At 36.5% G+C, this 21,519-nt stretch overlaps 1 pseudogene across 1 annotated transcript in view; it reads left to right on the top strand.

The window, feature by feature from the left end:
- LOC148190688 (uncharacterized) overlaps positions 1–17,691 on the top strand; it is an 81,668-nt pseudogene extending 63,977 nt beyond the window's left edge. Inside the window, exons 4-8 of the transcript XR_015782921.1 lie at positions 14,015–14,153; positions 16,485–16,657; positions 16,751–16,828; positions 16,984–17,077; positions 17,204–17,691. The product of XR_015782921.1 is annotated as an uncharacterized LOC148190688 (transcript). The remainder of the gene's footprint in view (positions 1–14,014; positions 14,154–16,484; positions 16,658–16,750; positions 16,829–16,983; positions 17,078–17,203) is intronic.
- The last annotated feature ends 3,828 nt before the right edge of the window (positions 17,692–21,519 follow it).

The raw sequence follows: 21,519 nt of genomic DNA, 5'->3' as shown, positions 1-21,519 counted from the left end.
GCTTGGCCCATCAAATTCTTTTAACCCCACACTCACCCTAACACTCCTCTCAGTTCCGAAACTCCTCACACACACTATCACTCCTTCTAATTCTTCCCCACTTCACGGCCTCATCTACTTCTTCACTCTCCACCACCACACTCACTCTGCTGCACCCATTGCTCATCTCTCGGGCCATCTCAATCCAAGCATTCTCCCATTCAAAAAACCCACACACCAACCTAATCACATTCTCTGTGCATCAAGTAAGCTTTTCACTCTTTTCTATTGTTTATTCCTTCACAATGCTTAGCCTTGGTTGTTCATCATGTACATGGTTTGAATTTGACCTAGGGTAGTTTAATTTCAGTTTTATTTGAGTGTTGTTTGTGATAGCTGCTGGTTAGGATTCAACTTCTGGCTTTCATAGACAAATTCGAACACACACACACAATCACAGTGGCTGGAATGCAGAATCTGGGTTTGCCCCAATTCTGCATGTCGCGCCAGGCGCCTGCTGACTGTGCGGCGCCGGGCGCGACTCCCTCTGCCCAAGTTTGGAACTTTGTTGTGGTGTGTCCTGCAGCTTTTGTTTGTTGTTTAATTGTTGTTTTTGTTGAAATTTTGACTGAGCTGTGATGATATCTGAGTTTGACCTATATTAAAGTAGCAAAAATGTGTTGATTCATGGAGTTTTGCTTTTTGCCTTGGCTATTGATGATTTGTTTTCACTGAGTTATGCATCATTACATCATCTAAGCTTAATCTCATTCACACAAACTGAGCCAGCAGCTGAGAAGCCATAAAGCTAGAATCTGCACAAAATGCTGTCACGCCCGGCGCCTACTGACCTGTGCGGCGCCCGGCGTGACTACCCCTGACAGCAACCAAAATTTTTGTTGTTTTGCTGCTTTGGCTTCATTTCTTCAATGATCAGGGCTTTTCTTTGATATGTTTTGACTGTGTGATTTGTGTGCATACCATTGAAAGCATTTGGTACATCATGATGTAAGCTAATGATGAATTTACTCATGAATCTAAACACTTTTATCCTCTTGAACTCTACCTTATTTTGCAGCTATGGCTTCTTCATCTGGATTTAAGCGAACCAAGACTACTGCTGGTCTTAGGGAAAACAAAAGGAAGGAGAAGATATATTCTGCTATCTTCTTAACCCCAGAACATAAGAAGCACTTCTCCAATGTTCAGAACAGGAAACTCTTAATGGAGAGAAAAGTAACCCTCCTCCCTCAAGATGTGCCAGAATTCTCCAATGAGATTTTGGAGAGGCAATGGAGCTCCTTATGCACGTACCCAGAGCCCGCCAATATTGCAGTTGTCCAGGAGTTTTATGCCAATGCTAAATCCTTCTCTCCGGACTTAGAACCTTTCTGGAGCTATGTGCGTGGTCAGCGGATATCATTTAGTGCTGACGCTATTAATGAGTTCCTAAACACAGAGTGGGAAGATGATGATGAGCTATGCGGGTACGCCGAGCTGATGGCGACTGAGTTAGATCATGAAGAGATTGAACAGACCCTATGTATTGCAGGAGGATCATTTCAAAGAAATAGGCAGCAGCAACCTCTTCATATAAAGAGAGTGCACCTGCATTCTCTCAGCCGCCTATGGATGCCTCTCGTGCATTCCAACATTTCACCATGCACGCATGTCTCTGACGTCACGGTCAACAGAGCGGTCATCCTTTATGCCATTCTCACTGGACGCTCTGTGAACTTGGGGAAGCTAATCGCAAATGAGATACGCAACTGTGCGAATTCCACAAAAGCTCCCCTTGGACATCCCTCTCTTATCACCCATCTCTGCAAACAAGAAGGAGTGGACATCACTATTCCACCATTCGAGCATCCTAGGAGACCTATTGATATGGGGTATTATACCCAATTTTGTCTGGATGCAGATGATGGAGCTGCCAGTCCACCACCGAGATCGCCGAGGAGACATGCCAGACAGCGACCTATTCCCCGACGTCCTCCGCCACCACCATCACCTCCAGCTGATCCTTCACAGATGCCAGACTTGAGCCTTGCCTTGATTAATGCAAAGTTGGAGGCGGTAAATCGGATTGGCCAGGCGCATGCAGAGATGATGAGGCATGTTTATGCAGCATCCCATCCAGGTTTCATGACATCGGATCAATACAGCGCCTTCGTTGCTTGGCCTGGGGACCAGTCCTTTCCTGCGGGGGGGGGGGGGGGGTAGACCTCAGGCTGGCACTGCTGCTATGGATGAGGATGACGATGACGACGAGGAGGAGGATGATGACGATGACGCGGTAGACGAGGACGAGGACTCAGACTGACTGATGGCCATCACAGCAGGAGTCGTTTTTTTTTCTTTTGTTTTCTGTCGTTATTTTACTTTTAGGTTCTTTAAATTTTTGAACTTAAACATCCTTTATGCATTTGGTTTGACAGTATGAGTTGATGTGTGAAAATCTGGTTGTTATGCTTTCTGTATGTGATTGAACGTGTGGAAATAGCTTATTTGATTGAGCATTGATTGTTGATGTGTTCACTGAGTTATGCTAATGCTTGGGGAGTCAATTGCAGTCAAAATTCATGACATTGTGTTTAGCAGAGTATGGAATCTTAATTAACAGGGTGAGATTTAGTGCCTCATAATTTTTTGCTGTGTGATTGCTATCATGCTAGATCACAATTGACTTTGCCTGAGTTTCTAAGATTTGAACTATCTATTTGCTTGTTGAATTTGATCAAGGCATTCTTTTCTCACCTTACATATACATTAGCCATTCAACCACAAATGTAAAAAGATCTTTCCTCTTTGTACCTTAAGCTTATTGAAAATTCCCTGAACTTTTCTACCTTGAGCTGAATAGAACATGCATCTGCATTACAGGAGAATAGTCCAAGTTTGGGGGGAAAATATGGTGTATTGAGAAAAAGACAAAGATGGAAAAGTAAGAAAAAGAGAATAAGAAAAGAGCTTAATGAAAAACAGTTGGGTATAAGTTTGAAATTGGTAACAGTACATGAGGAGCAAAAAGAGAAGTTTATATGCATGAAGTGAATTACTTAATCTTTCAGCTCAAGATCCTTTGAATTCCAGAAAAACCATGATTCTTTCTTAGCCCAACCACAATACAAGCCAAACAAAGTCCTTGTGTTATCAACTTGCTTGTGATGTGTTTGATTTGATTGAAACGAAAGGCAAAGTTAAATTGTGTGATATTATGACTGCAGAGTGAGCTTTATACATCCTTATACACCAGTGCATTAGAGTGAAACACTTTCCAGGTGAGGATTGATTCCATACATCAAGTGAAACACTCTGTCATGTTTGTTGATTTCTTTTGCACCTTTTGCATTGTGACCATAATTGTTGATAGGTGAACACCTCTGTTGTGCTTGATTGATGACAGCTGTATATATCCATTATGTTCTTTCTATTAGATGCTAACGCAGGATTTTCACTTCATGAGCTTAAAGGATATCTCAAATTTGAAACCAATGCATGTGAATGTTTGTTTTTAGGTTAGTTTACCTTTTGCTTGAGGACAAGCAAGGTTCTAAGTTTGGGGGAGTTGATAATGACCAATTTTACTTCATTATCCAACATCAAATTGATGGAATTTGTCAACTCTTCCTTTACTTTTAGTCTTGTTTAACTCAATTTATTGTTATTTGTAAGTGGTTACATTTTTAGTTGTAATTTGCCCTTTTGATGGCTAATCCCCATTCAAAGAAGCTGGGAGAAGCTACCCACCAAAGAACATTGCCAAAACCCAAGAAAAGAGAGAAGAGTAGCTGAAAAGATGAAGAACCAAGGCTGCTGCAGAGAGTCACGCCGGGCGCCTGGTGACCGAGGCGGCGCCGGGCGTGACGAGCCTGACCGAGAGCGCGCCTGGCGCCTGTCTGTCGGGCCGCCGGGCGCCACCTTTGCTGATGTGGCAGAAACAACTTATTTAGTTCTGGAACGCGAAGGGGTTGGCATCTTTTGGTAGCCCAGACGCGATTTCTACACCTTGGAGCAGCTGGAGGCGATTTTGGAGCTGTGGAAACACTTCTCCTTCCACCTTGGGTCTTCTCCCTTCTTCCATTTCATCAATTTGTAAGATCAAGCTCTCCATGACAATGGAGAGCTAGTTTCATTATTGTTGGGGGTTGATGTAATCACGGATTATTGTCATGGAGAGCTTGATCTTACAAATTGATGAAATGGAAGAAGGGAGAAGACCCAAGGTGGAAGGAGAAGTGTTTCCACAGCTCCAAAATCGCCTCCAGCTGCTCCAAGGTGTAGAAATCGCGTCTGGGCTACCAAAAGATGCCAACCCCTTCGCGTTCCAGAACTAAATAAGCTGTTTCTGCCACATCAGCAAAGGTGGCGCCCGGCGGCCCGACAGACAGGCGCCAGGCGCGCTCTCGGTCAGGCTCGTCACGCCCGGCGCCGCCTCGGTCACCAGGCGCCCGGCGTGACTCTCTGCAGCAGCCTTGGTTCTTCATCTTTTCAGCTACTCTTCTCTCTTTTCTTGGGTTTTGGCAATGTTCTTTGGTGGGTAGCTTCTCCCAGCTTCTTTGAATGGGGATTAGCCATCAAAAGGGCAAATTACAACTAAAAATGTAACCACTTACAAATAACAATAAATTGAGTTAAACAAGACTAAAAGTAAAGGAAGAGTTGACAAATTCCATCAATTTGATGTTGGATAATGAAGTAAAATTGGTCATTATCATATACCAATAGTTTTTAGTCTATAAAATGATATCTAAATTAGTCAATATAGCGACTAATTATTTTTGTATTTAAAATTGATTGTTATTTAATGATTTTCTTGTAATGCTTATCTATTCCAAATAAGTTCATAAGTTCATCTTAGGCATCATTGACATTATATGAAGATTTTATTAAAAAGAAAAAAAGAAAAAATGGGGACACCACATTAAGTCTATGATAAAATTACATCGCACACATAACCAAAACAAATACCTATTATGAAGAAAAAAAACTCATCATTTCTTTCACGAAAATCATTCCATACTTTGAACTTCATATACTAGGAAAAAGGTAAATTTTTCATCATATTAAAAAATTTATCATTGGTCATTCCTCTCACGTTTCAAAAAATGCATTAACTTTTAGAAGCTTTTGCTTTGAATAATTTAGTAATAATTTTATTTTGTCTATGTAACACCTTGATTTTAGGATGTTATGAGTAAGGTATAAACGGTTCTTAATTGAGGAAATTTAAAATCGAATAACATTTCGAAAATTGGTGGAATACAAATCTTAATTTATTAAACTTCAATGAAATAAAAACATAAAAAGTCTAAAATTTCCAAGTAATGAACTAAACTTGACATAAGATGAAAAAAATCATTTAAAATAACTAAAAATCTCCCAAACAACTCTTTAAATCTTGTCGATTTACTCCTCCACATGAATATCTGTAAGATCATATGCTCTCGTATAATAATAAGAGTTATACGATCATCGCACAAACACAAACAAGCAAGAGTGAGCTAATAGAATAAACATCAAAACATCAGTACATCATATTTATCTCAATCATTAAGTCAACCGAGGTAAAAAAACCATGTTGACCCAATGCAAATCAGACTTTTCACTTGACAGTTTCTTCGAAATAGGCCTACTACCTCGGTTCTCTGATCAATCGACGCAAAAAAACCTTAACAGTTTTTTTGAAATAGGCCTACTACGTTGGTTCTCTGAACAACCGAGGCAAAAAACTCTAACAGTTTTTTCGAAATAGGCCTACTCTCTCAGTTCTCTACCAACCGAGGCTAAAACCCTAACAGATTTTTTGAAATGCCTACTACCTCGGTTCTCTGTCCAACCGAGGCAGTATGTCTTGCAAGAAACTGATTTTGAACGTTTCAAATTCATTTTTTCAACTTCTACTGCCTCGGTTCCATTTTAACCGACGTCATAAGCCCTTTATGTCTCGGTTTAATCGTGAATTAAGGCCTATAGTTAGTAGATATTTTCAAATTTTTCATTTACAATTTTATTTGGAATTGTTTCTGGAAGGTTTACGCATCGGTTGTTTTTATAACCGAGATAATAGCCTCTTCGAAAGTTAAATTCTAGAAGCGCAAAACAATAAGCCCATTTTCACTCTTTCTTCTTCTTCTTCCTCTAGAGAACGGGAAATGCAGCTTCCCATCTCGTGCGAACAGCTTATTGCTCCGTCGTCGTTGCCTTCATCACTGGTTGCTGTCGTTTCCTCTACCACTGGCCATCATCGTTTCCTCTACCATTGGCTACCGCCACTTCCTATACCATTGGTCGCCATCATAAATTTTTTTATCTTATTGTTCCTTTTTCTTCCTTGCACAACCATTCTCTCTCATAGGTGAAGCTGTTGGTCGCCAACGACTATTCGTCGTTCGTCGCCGCCTTTGGCCATTTGTCGCCGCCTTTGACCATTTGTCACCACCTTCGGCCGTTTGTCGCCCCCTTCGGTCGTTTCGTCGCCGCCTCCGTTATCCCAGATATAAAAAGAAAAAAAAAAGATTTTGAATAGGCAAAGGTCCTCATTTTTTGAAAAAAAAAAACATATACCGCCTCGATTCGAAACCAACTGAGGCAAAAGACACCCACATACTGCCTCGGTTCAGAATCGTCCTTTTTTCCTTGCCTGTATATACCTTGGTTCGTGAACCATTACGTATAGACGAAAATAACCGGTGTCATTTTCCTTTACTGCACTAGTGAATCTCCACAACTAAATGTCATCTCCTGTGCTCCACTATATCAAACTTGTTTACCAAACTAGGACGATTCGAGTCGTCCTCCAATGCAGCATCAGACCTATCCTCTTGTTCCTCAAAGACTTATAAGTAAAAACTCTGATACTGCTCACAACAAACATTATACTCAACTAGAATCCTATGGGAGAGACATATATCGCTTTCTACCTCCTCGAAGAGGAAAGCGCATAATATACATTTAGTGTGATCTCCTTCTTCAAGAAAGACACACCTCAACAATTTTTTAAAGAAACTATAAAATCTAAAATTCTCCAATGATAACATCTGAAAAAATGAGAACAACCTAGCTATTCTGAGCATGAGTATTCCTTGGAAATATACATTTTCATTAAAAAAAATATAAACTCAAAATACGAGTACAAGATACATTTTCAGTTAAAAAAAATGAAAGATATCAACACAATTATAATATACATTTTCAATATAAAAAAATATACAAAATCTTATAACATTGAGAAATGTTATTTTAACTTTTTTGGAAGAAAACAAAGCACAATAAACATTTTCAGCAAAAACATATATAAGTATAATTACAATATACAATTACAGTAAAAAGGATATAAACACAATTACAAAATCTTAGAGCATCGTGAGAGCTTATGATTCTAACTTTCCTGGAAGAAATCAAAGATAAATTTACTTTTTAAGTTAAAAGAAGATATAAACACACTTTCAATATACATCTTCAGTAAAAAAAAAAAATATAAATGCAATTAGAAAAATCTTACAGCATTGTGAGTATGTGATTCTAGCTTCCTGAAAGAAAACAAATAACAATAAAGAGAATGATAAACACAATTACAAAATCTTAAAACATTGTGAGTGCCTGAAATTAAGTATCATTGGATCAATTTGAGTTAGAAAATATATACTTATGCAATGCAACTAGAAAATTCATTGTTGAACCATCTTTAAGGAGGACATCATTGAACACAACTACAGCAAAATGGAATATACTAAAATAATAAGAAGAGCATAAATTAAGTTTAAAGAGTTTTGAAACCCTAATATGCAAAAATGTAAACTCTAAGGCGATAGAAGGTCAACAAATTTGAAATTTAAAATCTGTTTGAATCAATGTCAATATATATCATATACGTGAAATTCTAGTTTTGATCGGTAAACAGTACATATAATACTTGTCATAGTCTAATAAGTTTTCCCCTAAAATATTAATTCGGAGTTTTATATACTATATGTCTTTTCACAATAAATACATTAAATAGGGTAGTTCAAACAAAGGATAGGAATATTCTATTTAAAATGCTTTGTTTTCCTAATTTTTTTTTTAGATATTATTTGTATCTTCATTCTCACATAATTTCCCAAATTCCATAAAACATTTTCTCTTGTCATATAAGACAAAATTAGAATCTTAAATATAAAAAAAAAGTAAATAGGAGAGAAAATAAGAAATATGTAAAACTAGGATGAAAAGTATTATTTAGGGCTTTGATGGGTTTGAAATTGAATAAAGAAATAATAATAAAATTAATTGCGTTAAAATTAATTGTGTTTTACCTTTTAAAAAAGTTCAATAACACCTCATATTTTATTAAAAATGGTTTAAAATGGTCTTTTTCACTTGGGACGTTAAAAACATAACAGTACAATTGTCTCCGTGATGAAAATTGAATTATGTGTACAGTATTGATGGTATGGTGTCAATACCAAATTTCGTCCAAATTAAATTTTTTGGCTTTACCGTTGTATTTTCTCCTATGTTTTACTATTTACTTTTTTATTTATTTTCGTTTTTATTTTTATTTTTTTATTTCCTTTTTTTTATTATTATTTTGATTTATTATATCTTTTATATATATATATATATATATATTATTTTATTTTATTTGTTCACTTTATATTTTTAAATTTTTGTTTCTTAGTTTTATCTCTTCATATTTTATTTTGTTTTAATATAATTAATATAACTAAAAAGAAAAAAAGTGCTTTTGTTTGGTGATGCAGTGTGTACGTGTGTTGGAGGGGGAAGGGGCAGAAAACCGTTTTTTCTGTAGGTAAGGACTACGAGCGGGGGTGGTGGCATTCGGGACATACGGAATGGGTACAGGGATTTCTGCACAAAAAGTACAAAGGGAATGGTCAGTGGAGGAACACACAAAAAAACACAGATCGGGGGAAATTTTTTTCGAGAGGATCATGAGAAAGAAAAAAACTTGCTTCATAGGGGCATCATCAGGAGCTGAGGCGCATTTTTTCCTGGAGACCTTCACTACCAGCACCAACTTCACCTCCAGTTGCAGCAGCCACTCGAGACGCCGAGCAATAGCATAGGAGCTCCAAGAGTCTCTCATCCACTCTGGCATGGAACCCCAAATATCAAATGGTTTGCTTCCACTTTCCACCTTTCACTAGCCGAACCCTCTATCCTCTGTTAAGGCCTGTAAGGGGGGTAAACAGGCCAACAACAAACAAAGTTGTACCCACGAACGTCATCATCATCATCTTTATCAGATAAAGACTACAACCACGGAAGAGCAGCAACAACAGGTTTATTTTCAATAGCAGTGGTGGAAATGGACTTTTGCGGCTTCGATGGAGAATGCAGGAACGACGTCGTGGAGGCAGCGAAAACGCTCTGGCTTGCGATTTGCAGCTTGCAATGATCAGATTCGCTCAAGCGGGGGCCGGTATCATTCAAACAGCCTTACGCACAAAGAGAAGAAGGGAAGGAGAGGACTCGCCGTCACGTCTGACAACCCATCCGACGGTGAGTAGTGGTGCTGGTGGCGCTTCGCGCCACAACTCGCGACGACCGTCTTCGATGGCGTCGTGGCAGCGAGGATGCGAGGTGGGGATGGCTCTCGACGGCGGATTCGGAAGAGGCACGGCGCGGAGAGGCGAGAGTACTTCTCTATCCCGCGTGAGGAGGAGCAGGGAAGGAGAACCTGGCGCGTGACCGGCGATGACCCTGGCAGCGGAGAGTGGCGGAGGTGCGAGCAGCGGTGTCGCCGTCCATGCTTCGCGGTGTCGGAGTTTACGGCACGCGCACACAGGGAAGAACGCCGCGATGGGTGGCGGTGCTTTCAGCACGGGCGACGTCGCCGGCAACTTTCCCGGCTGGCCACGAGGACGCGCGGCAGGCTGTTTTTGGCGAGGGCAGATGGCTACCGCAGATGATGAAGAAGGGGCCCCAAGCTTCCTCTGCTTCTGGATGGGAAAGAGACCCTAGTGGTTTCTGATGTGGGAACGAAAAGAGGCTTTGGGCCTGACAAGCAAATACCGAATCGCACCCCAAATTTCATCCTTACACCCGTGACAGATACAAAGTTGGAGAAGAGGGTTTTGGCCCAAAACAAAAGAGCCTCATTTTTTCTCCCTGGACCCCTAGTTTATATTCCTGCACCCCTATTCTTATTGGTTTGTTTTTGTGCTTGATTTATTTTCATGCTTTTGTTTTGGTATTTGCTTGATTATTAGGTTTCTTTTACTGCTTGCGTTTTGTGTTCATTTTTATTCAGTGGGTTTGTATGTTTAATTTTAGTTGCGACACTTCAATATACATTAACTTTTCTAATGAAAAATATTCAATAAAAGTTCATCGAACAAAAGAAAAAAAATGAAAAAAGTATAAAAAAGGGATAAATTATAAAAATATAAAAAATAGTTTAATGATTTTTCTAAACTCTTAATATCTTTTAAATTGAATATAGTTTTAATTTATTTTCTATTTTATTTTTTCTTTATGTGAATATTATTATTACGTTATTGTTTTATTTTAAATACTTAGATAAATATAACTTTTTATTTTACATTAAAACTTATTGTATAGTTACTGTTTTCGCAAATTTTATTCTATTTTAAACGGTTATGGAAATATTATTTTAATAGTATAAAATTGCAAAAATAAAAAAAATAATAATAAAAAAAAATCAAATAAAATATTTAAAAATTAAATAATGGTATGAGTACTTGTGCGATCGTCCACATTAGTACTTAATACTCTTGATCTAAAAATTAAATAATGGTACGAGTACTCATGCGATCCTCTGCATATGTGTAGTACTTAATACCGTCAATATTAAAAAAAATTTAAATACTGGTAAGTGCTCGTGCGATCAACCGCATGAGCCTAGCACTCAATATCCTTAGGTTTCCTAAATAAGTCAATAACGGTATGAGTACTCGTGTGATCGTTCGCATCGTCCTAGTGATATCGTTCTTTCTCTTTTAAAAAAAATAATAATCAAAAAATATTTAAATATCGTTTTAAAGGTTAAACACACGTGTGGCCGCTCGCGTCGTCCTTGTGCTAGAAACCTTTTCTCTTTCTTAAATAAAAATTACAAAAATACGTTTTAAAGGTTAAGCACATGTGTGACTGCTCGCGTCGTCCTTGTGCTAGAAACCTTTTATCTTTCTTATAAAAAAACATAACAAAAGTATGTTTTAAAGGTTAAGCACACGTGTAACCGCTCGCGTCGTTCTTGTGCTAAAAACTTTTTCTCTTTCTTTTAATAAAAATAACAAAATATGTTTCTAAAGGTATGAGTACTTGTGTAATCGTTCGCATCAGCCTAGTACTTAATATCTTCAATCTAAAAAATTAAATAATGGTATGAGTGCTCGTGCGATCGTCCGCATCAGCCTAGCACTCAATACTCTCAAGTCTTCCTAAATAAGTAGATAATGGTATGAGTACTCGTGTGATCGTTCGCATCGTCCTAGTGCTTAATATCGTTATTTCTCTTTTAAAAAATAATTAAAAATATTTAAATATCATTCTAAAGGTATGAGTACTCATGTGACCGTCCGCGTCGGCCTAGTACTCATTACCTTCTTTTTCTCGAAAATATAAAAAATATATATATAATCTTCAAAAGCTAAAAACCTCAACACTTTCAAGCAAACAAACAATCTTTTAGCCAGAACTACGTGATCCTTGATTCTCCATGAAGAGTGGAGATACGTAGGAGTAAGGCTAGTCCTTGTCAGGTTCACTTCCCAAAAATCCAAAAATCATTTCAAAACAAATTTTCAAACAATTTCTAAACAAACTTCTCACACAGTTTCTTACGTAACCCTGATTTCTCATTTTGAATGAGAATACGTAGGAGCAAGGTCAATCCTTATCGGGCCCCAAAAATCTAAAAAATATATTTTATTTCTTTAGAGTTTTATTTTAGGGGATAGTTAAACATTTTGTAAACCACATCATTTTCGTGCATCTAATTAAAGGTATTGCCTTCGGACAGGCGTTGTAGGGTGTTGATACCTTCCCTACGCGTAACTGACTCCCGAACCTAGAATCTAGTTTTCGTGGACAGTGTCTTATCATTTTATGGTTTTTTCGTAGTTTTCTAGAATAAAATATGGTGGCGACTCCAAATCCCTTTTTCTAAAACCCTTTTTTTTGGATCGTCGTCTCGTCGCGATTCCGGTTGCGACATGTGGCAAGGTACATGGAAATGTTAAAAAAATGAAGTTATTAGGTAAAAGAAAATGGTTATGGTTTGTGCAAAATCATGTGTAAAATCAGAAGCCCCAATTGCAATTTTCAAAATCAAAATCTCAATTCACAATTACAAGTGCAGAAACACTACAAGAAAATGATTAATTACCGAAGGTATATTTCCGACGGCCTTTTGGCCTTCGATAAAGTTGATTTTACCGAAGGACTTTAACCTTCGGTATTGGTATAGTGATTTTACCGAAAAAATGTGGCCGTCGGTGTAAGGTTCGACTTATGAAATTAGAATTTGAGATTTTTCTCTCCCATTCTCCCAAATTTTGTCTTCCTTAAAACTCTCCCGCACTCCCTCGCCTACCTCCCGCGCCACCCAGAGCCGCCTCCGTTCCTACCACCTCATCGTCCGGCTCCGCCGACCGCACCGTCGACTCTGCCGACCGCGCCGTCGACTCCGCCCTTGCCGCTGACCTCGGCCTTCACCTCGTCCACGTCGACACCTCGCGCACCGAGGAGATCGCAGACACCGTCATGGGGCTCTTCCTCGGCCTCCTCCGCCGCACGCACCTCCTCCCGCCACGCGCTCTCCGCCTCCGGCTGGCTCGACTTCGTCCAGCCTCTCTGCCGTGGGATGCGCCGCTGTCGCGGCCTTGTTCTCAGCATCGTCGGAATCTCCGCGTCGGCTAGGTCTTTGGCCACTTGCAGTTTGGCCTTCAAAACGAGCGTGCTCTATTTTGATACTCAAGCAGTACGTATTTTTAGTCTTTCCTTCATTGAGTGAAGATCCCTTCTTCAGTTGAAATTAAAATAGTAATCGATGTATCAATGCTTTAATTTTGTGATCCACTTGTTGTTTGAGAGACTTGATTCTTAATTGATATTGTAGCATTTGTTTCATGATTCTGAAGCATTTTTTGTTTTTGTGGCACTGTAACTGGTGTGTAACAGTTTGGATTTTATGATTAGCATGTGCGTTAACACTATTGAAACTGGTGTGTAACATAATGAATTTAGTTTTTGATAGAATTAGAATAACATGTATGGATTTGTTGTTCAGTCCGTGCAAACAAGCATTTTTGTTACTGGAATAGTGTTAGCTGGAATAGTGTAGCGACCATTGATGTTGATATGGTGTGTATTGCTTATTCACTGTAAACTACTGACTTGCTATTTATTTAATTTTATATTATGTAGTTAATTTGCTTTATAAGTGAACTATTGTCATATACTGTCATGTGTTGGTAAGTCATATGTATGATTTGTGTAGACCTGCACTGCAAAAGAAAGGACACCTTGTTGAAATTGTGCTTCCCAAATATGATTGTAAGCAATATGATCGTGTCTGCAACTTACGGGTATGCCATTTCATTAAGAAAATAATTGAACGTGTTGATAGTCTTGGTAGTTGGTATCCTGCACTACTTGAAATAATGTGATTATAGATAACGTGAATGATACTATTTCTGCTCACTCAACTAATAATAAATAAAAATCATTAATACCAGTGCTATTTTTCAATTAGGGTATAATATACACGTCGCGTATATTGTTTATATTAACAACGAAAAACAAATGAGCAAAATAATGACATAAAATAATAGTCATGTCACTCATTTAAACAAAAATAAAAATATAAGAATTTTGGGAATAAATTAAATTAAAATATTTAATAAAAATTAATAAACAATACTCAAATAGTTACTGAGATTTTAATACTTTATTTACTCTTCATATTCCTCTAACATCATATACTATTAATGAATTATTACTAAATTGAATTTATAGACACTAATAACCTAAAAGATTAAGGTTTCAATAAATCTATATGCAGGAAAATGATGAAGAAGAAATGGCCATACCTTCTCCAAATCTTAACACGGAGCCTCCTATATCTAAAGATGTTAATGATGGAGATTTTCAGGGAACATCTAACTCAGTGTTTACCAATTCTCAAAATACTAATTCTACAGGTTCTGACTCTCTTTTTTCTACTTATTTTCTTTACTCAACATGTCTTGGGTTCACCAAGCTGTGATAAAAAGTTTTAAAACTACCATCGTAGTAAAACAATAACCTAACACATGTTTTCGGTTTTGGATTATAATTTTCAAATTGAAATTGAGTTTTAAAATAAATACGTTGGATCCACTTTTAAAATTACACAAATGTTATTTAAATACTACTTAGAACTATCATTTAGTGTTTGGATTTAGTATGCATATTGATATGATATTTAAATTATCATTTACAACTCTTAGTATTATTATTCACTAGTACATTAAGGGGAAATGACTTCGGTTAAATTTGCTTATAGGCATCGGTTCTAAAACCGAGACATATACAGACGAGGTAGAAAGAGGTTGGCTTTATGCCTCGGTTCTGAACCGGGTTAAAATGAGATAAATTATGCCTCGGTTCTTGAATAACCGAGGCAATAACTTTTTTTTTTTCAATATGCATTTGGATGGTCCAGCGTGATTCAATCCCTTTCACAGTCCATGTCATCCATCAACAAGATGTATTTGTGTTCTCCAGAAAGCAAAAACATGTATGTGTGTTCTCCAGAAAGCAAAAACCAGCAGCAGGTGCAAAATGTTGTCCATGGCAATTTGTCAACATCGATAACAGTGGATTGCCCCTTTGCATAGGATTCAAACAATTCTCAAGCTGAATTTTTGGACTCTCCCCTGTTGGCAACACAACATCGATAACAGTGGATTCCTCCTTTGCATAGGATTCAAACAATTCCCAAGCTGAATTTTTGAACTCTCCTCTGTTGACAACAATAGACCAGGATCTCCTTTGGCCATAGAGTTAAAGGAAAAAAAAGTTAAAAAATAACAGAAAAAAATAGCACAGAAAAAAAAACAATAAAGCTTTTGTAAGAATAACCATGCGCCTCTGCCAATCCAGGATCTTCTTCTTCAACGCTTCACAACCACCATGTGCCTCTGCCAATCCAGCCCACACAACCCACACAGCCTACTCCACTGGCGCAACCATCGACAACCCTCACCGGATCCCAAAAAAAAAATTCCCCACACTAAAAACCCTAACTTTCTCAATCCCCGTGTCCCGCCGCTCTCCGGCACACTTTCGCCGTGCTCTTGTCGCCTCCGCCACTAAGACGCCTACTCCGTCGATTTCGCATCCTCTTCCCTGCAACCAGAATAGAACCAGAAAGAGAAGAGGGAAGAAGAAGAATGCCAATCGCACCGCCACGAGCGCCACTGTGAGCCACCACGAACGCCGCCTATCGCGCCATCTCCATACCGTCGCTGTAGATCATCCTTGCTCCAACGTGGTCGTCTACGGTGAAGAGAAATGGAAGAAGGAGAGGAATTCTCCCTAGCTTGTGCGGGATGAGGAGAAAGAGAGAAAAGTATTTTTAGGGTTGGATGTGCGAGAGGTATTCTGGTTATGGAATCCCATGGGCTGCGTGAAGAAATGAGAAGTCCAATGGAATCCAAAACGTTTTTTTAGGGTGTTAGGCCTCGGTTAGAATATTAACCGAGGTCATATCATGTGTATATGTCTCGGGTCCCTAATAAACCGAGGCAGTAGATCAAGATTAAAAAAGTTGTCAGGACAAAAGTTAAATCAGTAGGAATTTTGCAGGATATTATACATCGATTGAATATTTAACCGAGATCATATGATGTATATGCCTCGGTTCTCCTTGAACCGAGACAGAAAAGTTCGACTAAATTACAAAATTGCCACCGCGTTCTGATATGCTTCGGTTGCTCCTAAACCGAAGCATATTGTGCGATTTTAAATCCTCTTTTTTTACTAGTGATTGTATATAATTTTTTTAACCAATTGGTCAACTCATAGTCAGTCAAATTGAACTGTGTGCAATTTTGACCGCCCTAATTTTCGAAACATATTATATTTATGTAATTAATATTATTTTTAAATCATTAATTTTTATTTAAAGTTATTTTGTATTTATTTATTTATATTTTCTTCAGACGCATATTTTTTCTTTTGCATTCTAATTTATTTATTTTCTGGAAACAGATTATTTAAGACATTCATAATGCGATAAAGTAAAACTATTCTCTAGCATAGATGTTTTGTTTCATTTATGGTAACAGAGAGAAAAAAATACAAAGTGAAGAGGAAAAAAATTAACGGAAGAAAATAAGCAATTGAAGCTAGCTTGTATTAATTATCAAAATATCATTTATAAACAAATACTCTTACACTTTTAAAAATATTATTTATAATTAAAAGCACACACTTTTAATCTTGTGAATTACGTTGTGAGAGGTGTTTAATATTTATTATATGATCAGAAGCGACAGATCAACCTATAAAGAATATATTAACAGAGATCGCAGATGATCTCCACGAAGACTCTAAACCCACAGAGATTAGGAGTCAGAATGAAATGACAAAAGCAAAAGAAGACTTTTCAATTGATGCTAAAGCTGAGGTATTTTCAGGAACTGACTTCCCTTCATCGCAGGTCAACACAAATCAATCTATTTCCGTTAACATATCTAACTGCAAATCACATTCAATCAAATACTCAATTTAATAACTCGTTTATTTTATGCAGGAAACAAAGAAAACTTGTGAAGACGGAAATACATCACCATATGAGAAGACGATAGCGTTGTCAACTGATTCAGAATCAGTTAGTTCATTACTTCACTTATCAGTTACTTTTGAATGTAGTGAAATATTATATATATAACTTCCCATGCTAAAAACTAGTGTTGCTTGTTTTCTATTCATAAAATATAAAGAGATTGAAGCTGATGTTATGACGGATTGATTGAATCTATGTAGGAACATGGTGAAGCTCAAATATCTGTACCGTTTTCAGTTGTGAATATAGAACTTGAAGATGTTGGTGTTGAAGACATTCAAAAAGCTTCTCCAGGTTACAAGAAGATATCTTGTATTTTGTTTTATCCGCATATTAATTGTTCTAAGAAAGATGACATATGAATTTGATCACTTGAATGTGTTTTTATTGTTTATCTTTTGAATGAGATTTCCTTTTCAGAGAAACTTGCTGAGATCACTCAAGATTCAAGTTCTGGTTATAGTGTAAGAAGGGAGCTTGAGCAACTTGTCTCTAAGAAGCATTTGGGGTCAGAGAACTTGGCTCTGTTAAGCAATTTCCTTGTGAAGCATCCTTCTCTTCGTTTAGCAGACGATGCCATGAGTGAGAGATACAAGGGCTTTGCCTACACTTGTCTGGCTGAGCTTTTGAAGTTTCTCCAAAGCCATAGTGTGTTTGATATGTTGGGGTCAAGCCACTCTGAATTTGTTGAATTGTTAAAAGATCTGCGTAACTGTGGTTTCAATAAGGATTGGTTGGATGATGTTGAAAGACTCAAGCTACTTTGATTCTGCATTCGGAGGATCTTAAGCATCAACTTCAGGAACATTATCATCTTTGTTCTTAGCTTATACTTTCCCGAACCTATCATCTTTTCTCAAATAAAACCATCATCATTTGTTTATTTTATTTTTCTTAATACATTTGGTCTTCGGATACATGTATGTATAAATTTCTTCTATTTGTTTTATTATGATTTTGTTGTTTATTTTAACTTTTAGGACATGGAAAATGCATATCATTACCATTGATAAAATTTAAGATTATCTTATTTGAGTTCTTTATCAAATTGATTTCAAACTTAAATCAGTCTTAATCAAATTTTTGAGTTGGGGCCATCCAATATGTATTTGAGAAGGAAAAGGGAAACAAACTTTCTACATGGATACATCAATATGGGAATTGTCCTCTCACGCAGGAAGCAATAAGAGAAGTTGGATTTTTTTTAAATAATTTCTTACTGAACAACATGCTGCTATTGGTAATGTTGGTTTGTATTGACTATTAGGTCATTCTTATGACCAATCGGTCATCCTATCTTGACCAACCAGCGAGTTTACATAGTACACATAGGTATTTAAAATTAAGTGAAATTTTGATAGTGAAAAAATAAAAAAGATAAAATTAGCATCAATGTTAATATGAGAATTAAAAGTATAATGAGATATTTCTTCATTAGGAATTCAAATTTTATTTTATATTAATAAATAAAAAGAAAAAGTTTTGTGTGGTATTATTTGAATCAAGAGGCGTTATATCATATTAATTACAATGATGACACTTCAAAGTTCAAATTTGAATTCAGATCCATTAGATTTTGGTCAATGGGTTTGTCAAAGACCTAGAATAAACTTTATTAGAAGATGAGATTCCAAAGAAAAATGTGGGCCAACAATAGAAAAATTATACTGAAGAAAGTATTCAAAAGTTGTAAAGAAAAGAAAAGAGATGCTTTTCTTAGTTGGGAGCAATGCGTGTTGAAATAGATTAGTGTGAGATTCTAGAGTGTTCAAAGGTTTAATCTAAAAAACAAAGAGATTGAAGTTAAGTGTTGAATTGTTAAGGACTTTTTATGTTAGGGAAACTATTCGAAATATAATATCTCACTCTGGATAGAGAAAAACAGATACGGAAACATACTATGCCTATGAGAATTTTAATAGTCATGCTCATTTTAGTATAAATCTTCCTCAACTAGAAAATTAATCTAATAACTAATAAGTGGTATTTAGTTTTGTTTCATAAAAAGGTTTTAATACGAAGAAACAAAATATATTGGTGGAACTAGTTGAGAAATGTTGTACTCACAATAGTTAAAAATTAATTGTGACTTAATAAAGAAAAGGTAATTCCAACTTTGTCAATAAAAATAATCCTTTAATACCTGTTACTGAACCGGTATAAGATTTTTAAATTTTATATCAGTTTTGGATCTGATATAAAAATTGAATTTCTTCTATATCTCTTGTTTTCATATCTCTGCATACAGATATAAGAAGTCATTTTTAATCGATGTAAAAATATTTTTATAGTGTAATGAAGAAACAATACCAAAGTTCGTTTGACAATGTCTATGAGAACAAAGTGGGGGAAAGTTACTTTTTACAATATGATCTGCCGAATAAGTTTTATTTATTTTTTGTTCTCAAACATTAAAGTGAAAGTTTTATGTAAATATAATTCAGTTATTGGATCTTAATAATAATAACATAAATTTTATAAGAAGATGAAGTCCAAATAAACATGTGGGCCAACAACAGGAAAACGATACTCAGGAAATGTTGTAAAGAAAGGAAGAGATGCTTTTGTTTGTTAGGAGGAATGCGTGTTGAAATGGATTAGTATGAGATTCTAGAGTGTTCAAAGGTTTTACACTTAAAAGAAGCTAAGAGATACAAGTTAGGAATAAGGGGTGTCATTCATTTTAACACTTATTGCAGAGAACATTATCTGTGTCTTTGAAAGTCCGTGGAAGATTGCAGAAAACACATATCTCCAGGTACACACAAAACACATCCTCCTCTTTTCATCACTTTCCTTTTTTCTTTCAACTTTTTCTTCCCTGTTTTCATTTGCAATTACAAAGTAATTTTGGATTTGCAGCTCCATTTTGGCTGAGAATATCCCATTGATTAGTAGATATTCTCAAAACATTTGTTTTGTCTAAATTTTCCTTAGCAAAAGACATTTGGTAAGATATATTACATCTAAAAGAGCGAATCTATTCATAAATTATTTAAATTTCACTTGTTAATTTAAATGATTAACAAGAGAGTGAGAGATTTAATATTCATACAATATGAATGAATATCACATTGTTTAATATAAGTCAAATTGAAAGACGTTTGAAATAAAAGAATATAAATAGTGCAGAAATTAGTTATGGAGAAATTGGTAAGGATGAATTTCAGGTTGCTTTATTCAAGACAACCGAGAAAGAGAGCTTATTTACAGATAGTCATTTACGTTTCTGAAACAAAGCATCGTTGGGATGCATATATAGAACAAAAAAATAAAACATAATGATTTATGAATAAAGACTATACCATAAAAATTAACTCCATGCATTGACAACAACTCAAGAGCCAATTCCTTTAATCCTAGGTACCATTATGCTGTGGTGTGTAGGGTGCAGTTACTTCATGTTCTATCTGTTCTAAGTATCTTTAGTTTCCACTTAGCCTGTCTTTTCAGCCAGTGAAAAAAATTTAACAAAGAGATTGAACACCTCACTTTTTTCCTTCTCCTATCATATATAGCCAAATCTTCCCGGTGAACTCGTCCACAAAGGTGACAAAATATCTATTGCCACTGAATAATGGTGTATACAATGATCGACATACATCAGAGTAGACCACTCCAAGTGGTTGCTGCGATTTGTGTTGGATAATGGTTTTAGAATTCTTCCTTGGTTGTTTCCCTATCACACATCCCTCACAAGTCTTCAAAGGAGAGTAAATTGGTGGCATACCACACACCATTTGCTTGGTACTCCATTGATTCAAACTTTTAAAATTTAGGTGGCCAAATCTATATTGCCATAGCCAACTCTCTTCCTCAACATTAGTGGCAGCCAAACATTGAATTGTTGTAGCATTTAAATTTACCTTGAACATTTTGTTTCTGGACAATGGTGCCTTGAACACCAATCATTGTTTAGAATCATAGATCTTATTTGATTTTGCTGCATGTTCATCATGTTGGGAGAAAACTTTAAAGGCTAGAAGGAAGTGTTTAAGATTGGGAGAGGTTGGAAGATTTTGAGAGAAGAGGAAAGACTTGTATTGAGTGCTTCTAAACTTTTTTTGGCTTATTTTTAAATGATACAATCATCCCCTATTTATACTAATGGCACCTCCTTAACCAATGGTTAGGATCTTGCCACCACAACATTCATCTAAGGGTTATAATTTATTCTCTAGAACTTTCTAAAACATTCCTATAATTCTAAACTTATCTAGAGACATCTTATGGATAAGCATCTCTAGATATTTTTGTGGAACATTCTAGAATCCTTCTAGATAGGATTTTCTAGAATGTTATTTGGGCTTTTACTAATATTGGGCTTTTATCTTTTAGGCCCAACATACAAAATCAATTTATATTCCAACACCCTCTCTTAAACTTGATTTTGTACTCCAAGCAAACTTCTCAACTTCATGAAGACTTCTTTCTTCAGCGGTTTGGTGAAGATATCTGCTACCTGATCATGTGTCTTCACATATTCCATTTGCACATCCTTGTTGCTGATGCATTCTCTAACGTAATGGTAACGGGTGGATGTGCTTACTTCGATCATGGAAGACTGGGTTTTTTGCTAATGCTATTGCCGACTTGTTGTCTACGAAAATCTTTGTTGGCTCCACTTGTGGCAAGCTTAACTCCTTCAATAGGTTGCGTAGCCAGACAGCATGGCAAACACATGAAGTTGCAGCTACATACTCTGCTTCACATGTAGACAAAGTGACAATAGGCTG

Source organism: Vigna umbellata, chromosome 11 (assembly GCF_029865625.1).
Source record: "Vigna umbellata cultivar VRB3 chromosome 11, Vumbellata_1.0, whole genome shotgun sequence".
Classification (NCBI taxonomy): domain Eukaryota; kingdom Viridiplantae; phylum Streptophyta; class Magnoliopsida; order Fabales; family Fabaceae; genus Vigna; species Vigna umbellata.
The sequence above is the reverse complement of the archived record's forward strand: the minus strand, read 5'-3'. Positions and strand labels throughout refer to the sequence as shown.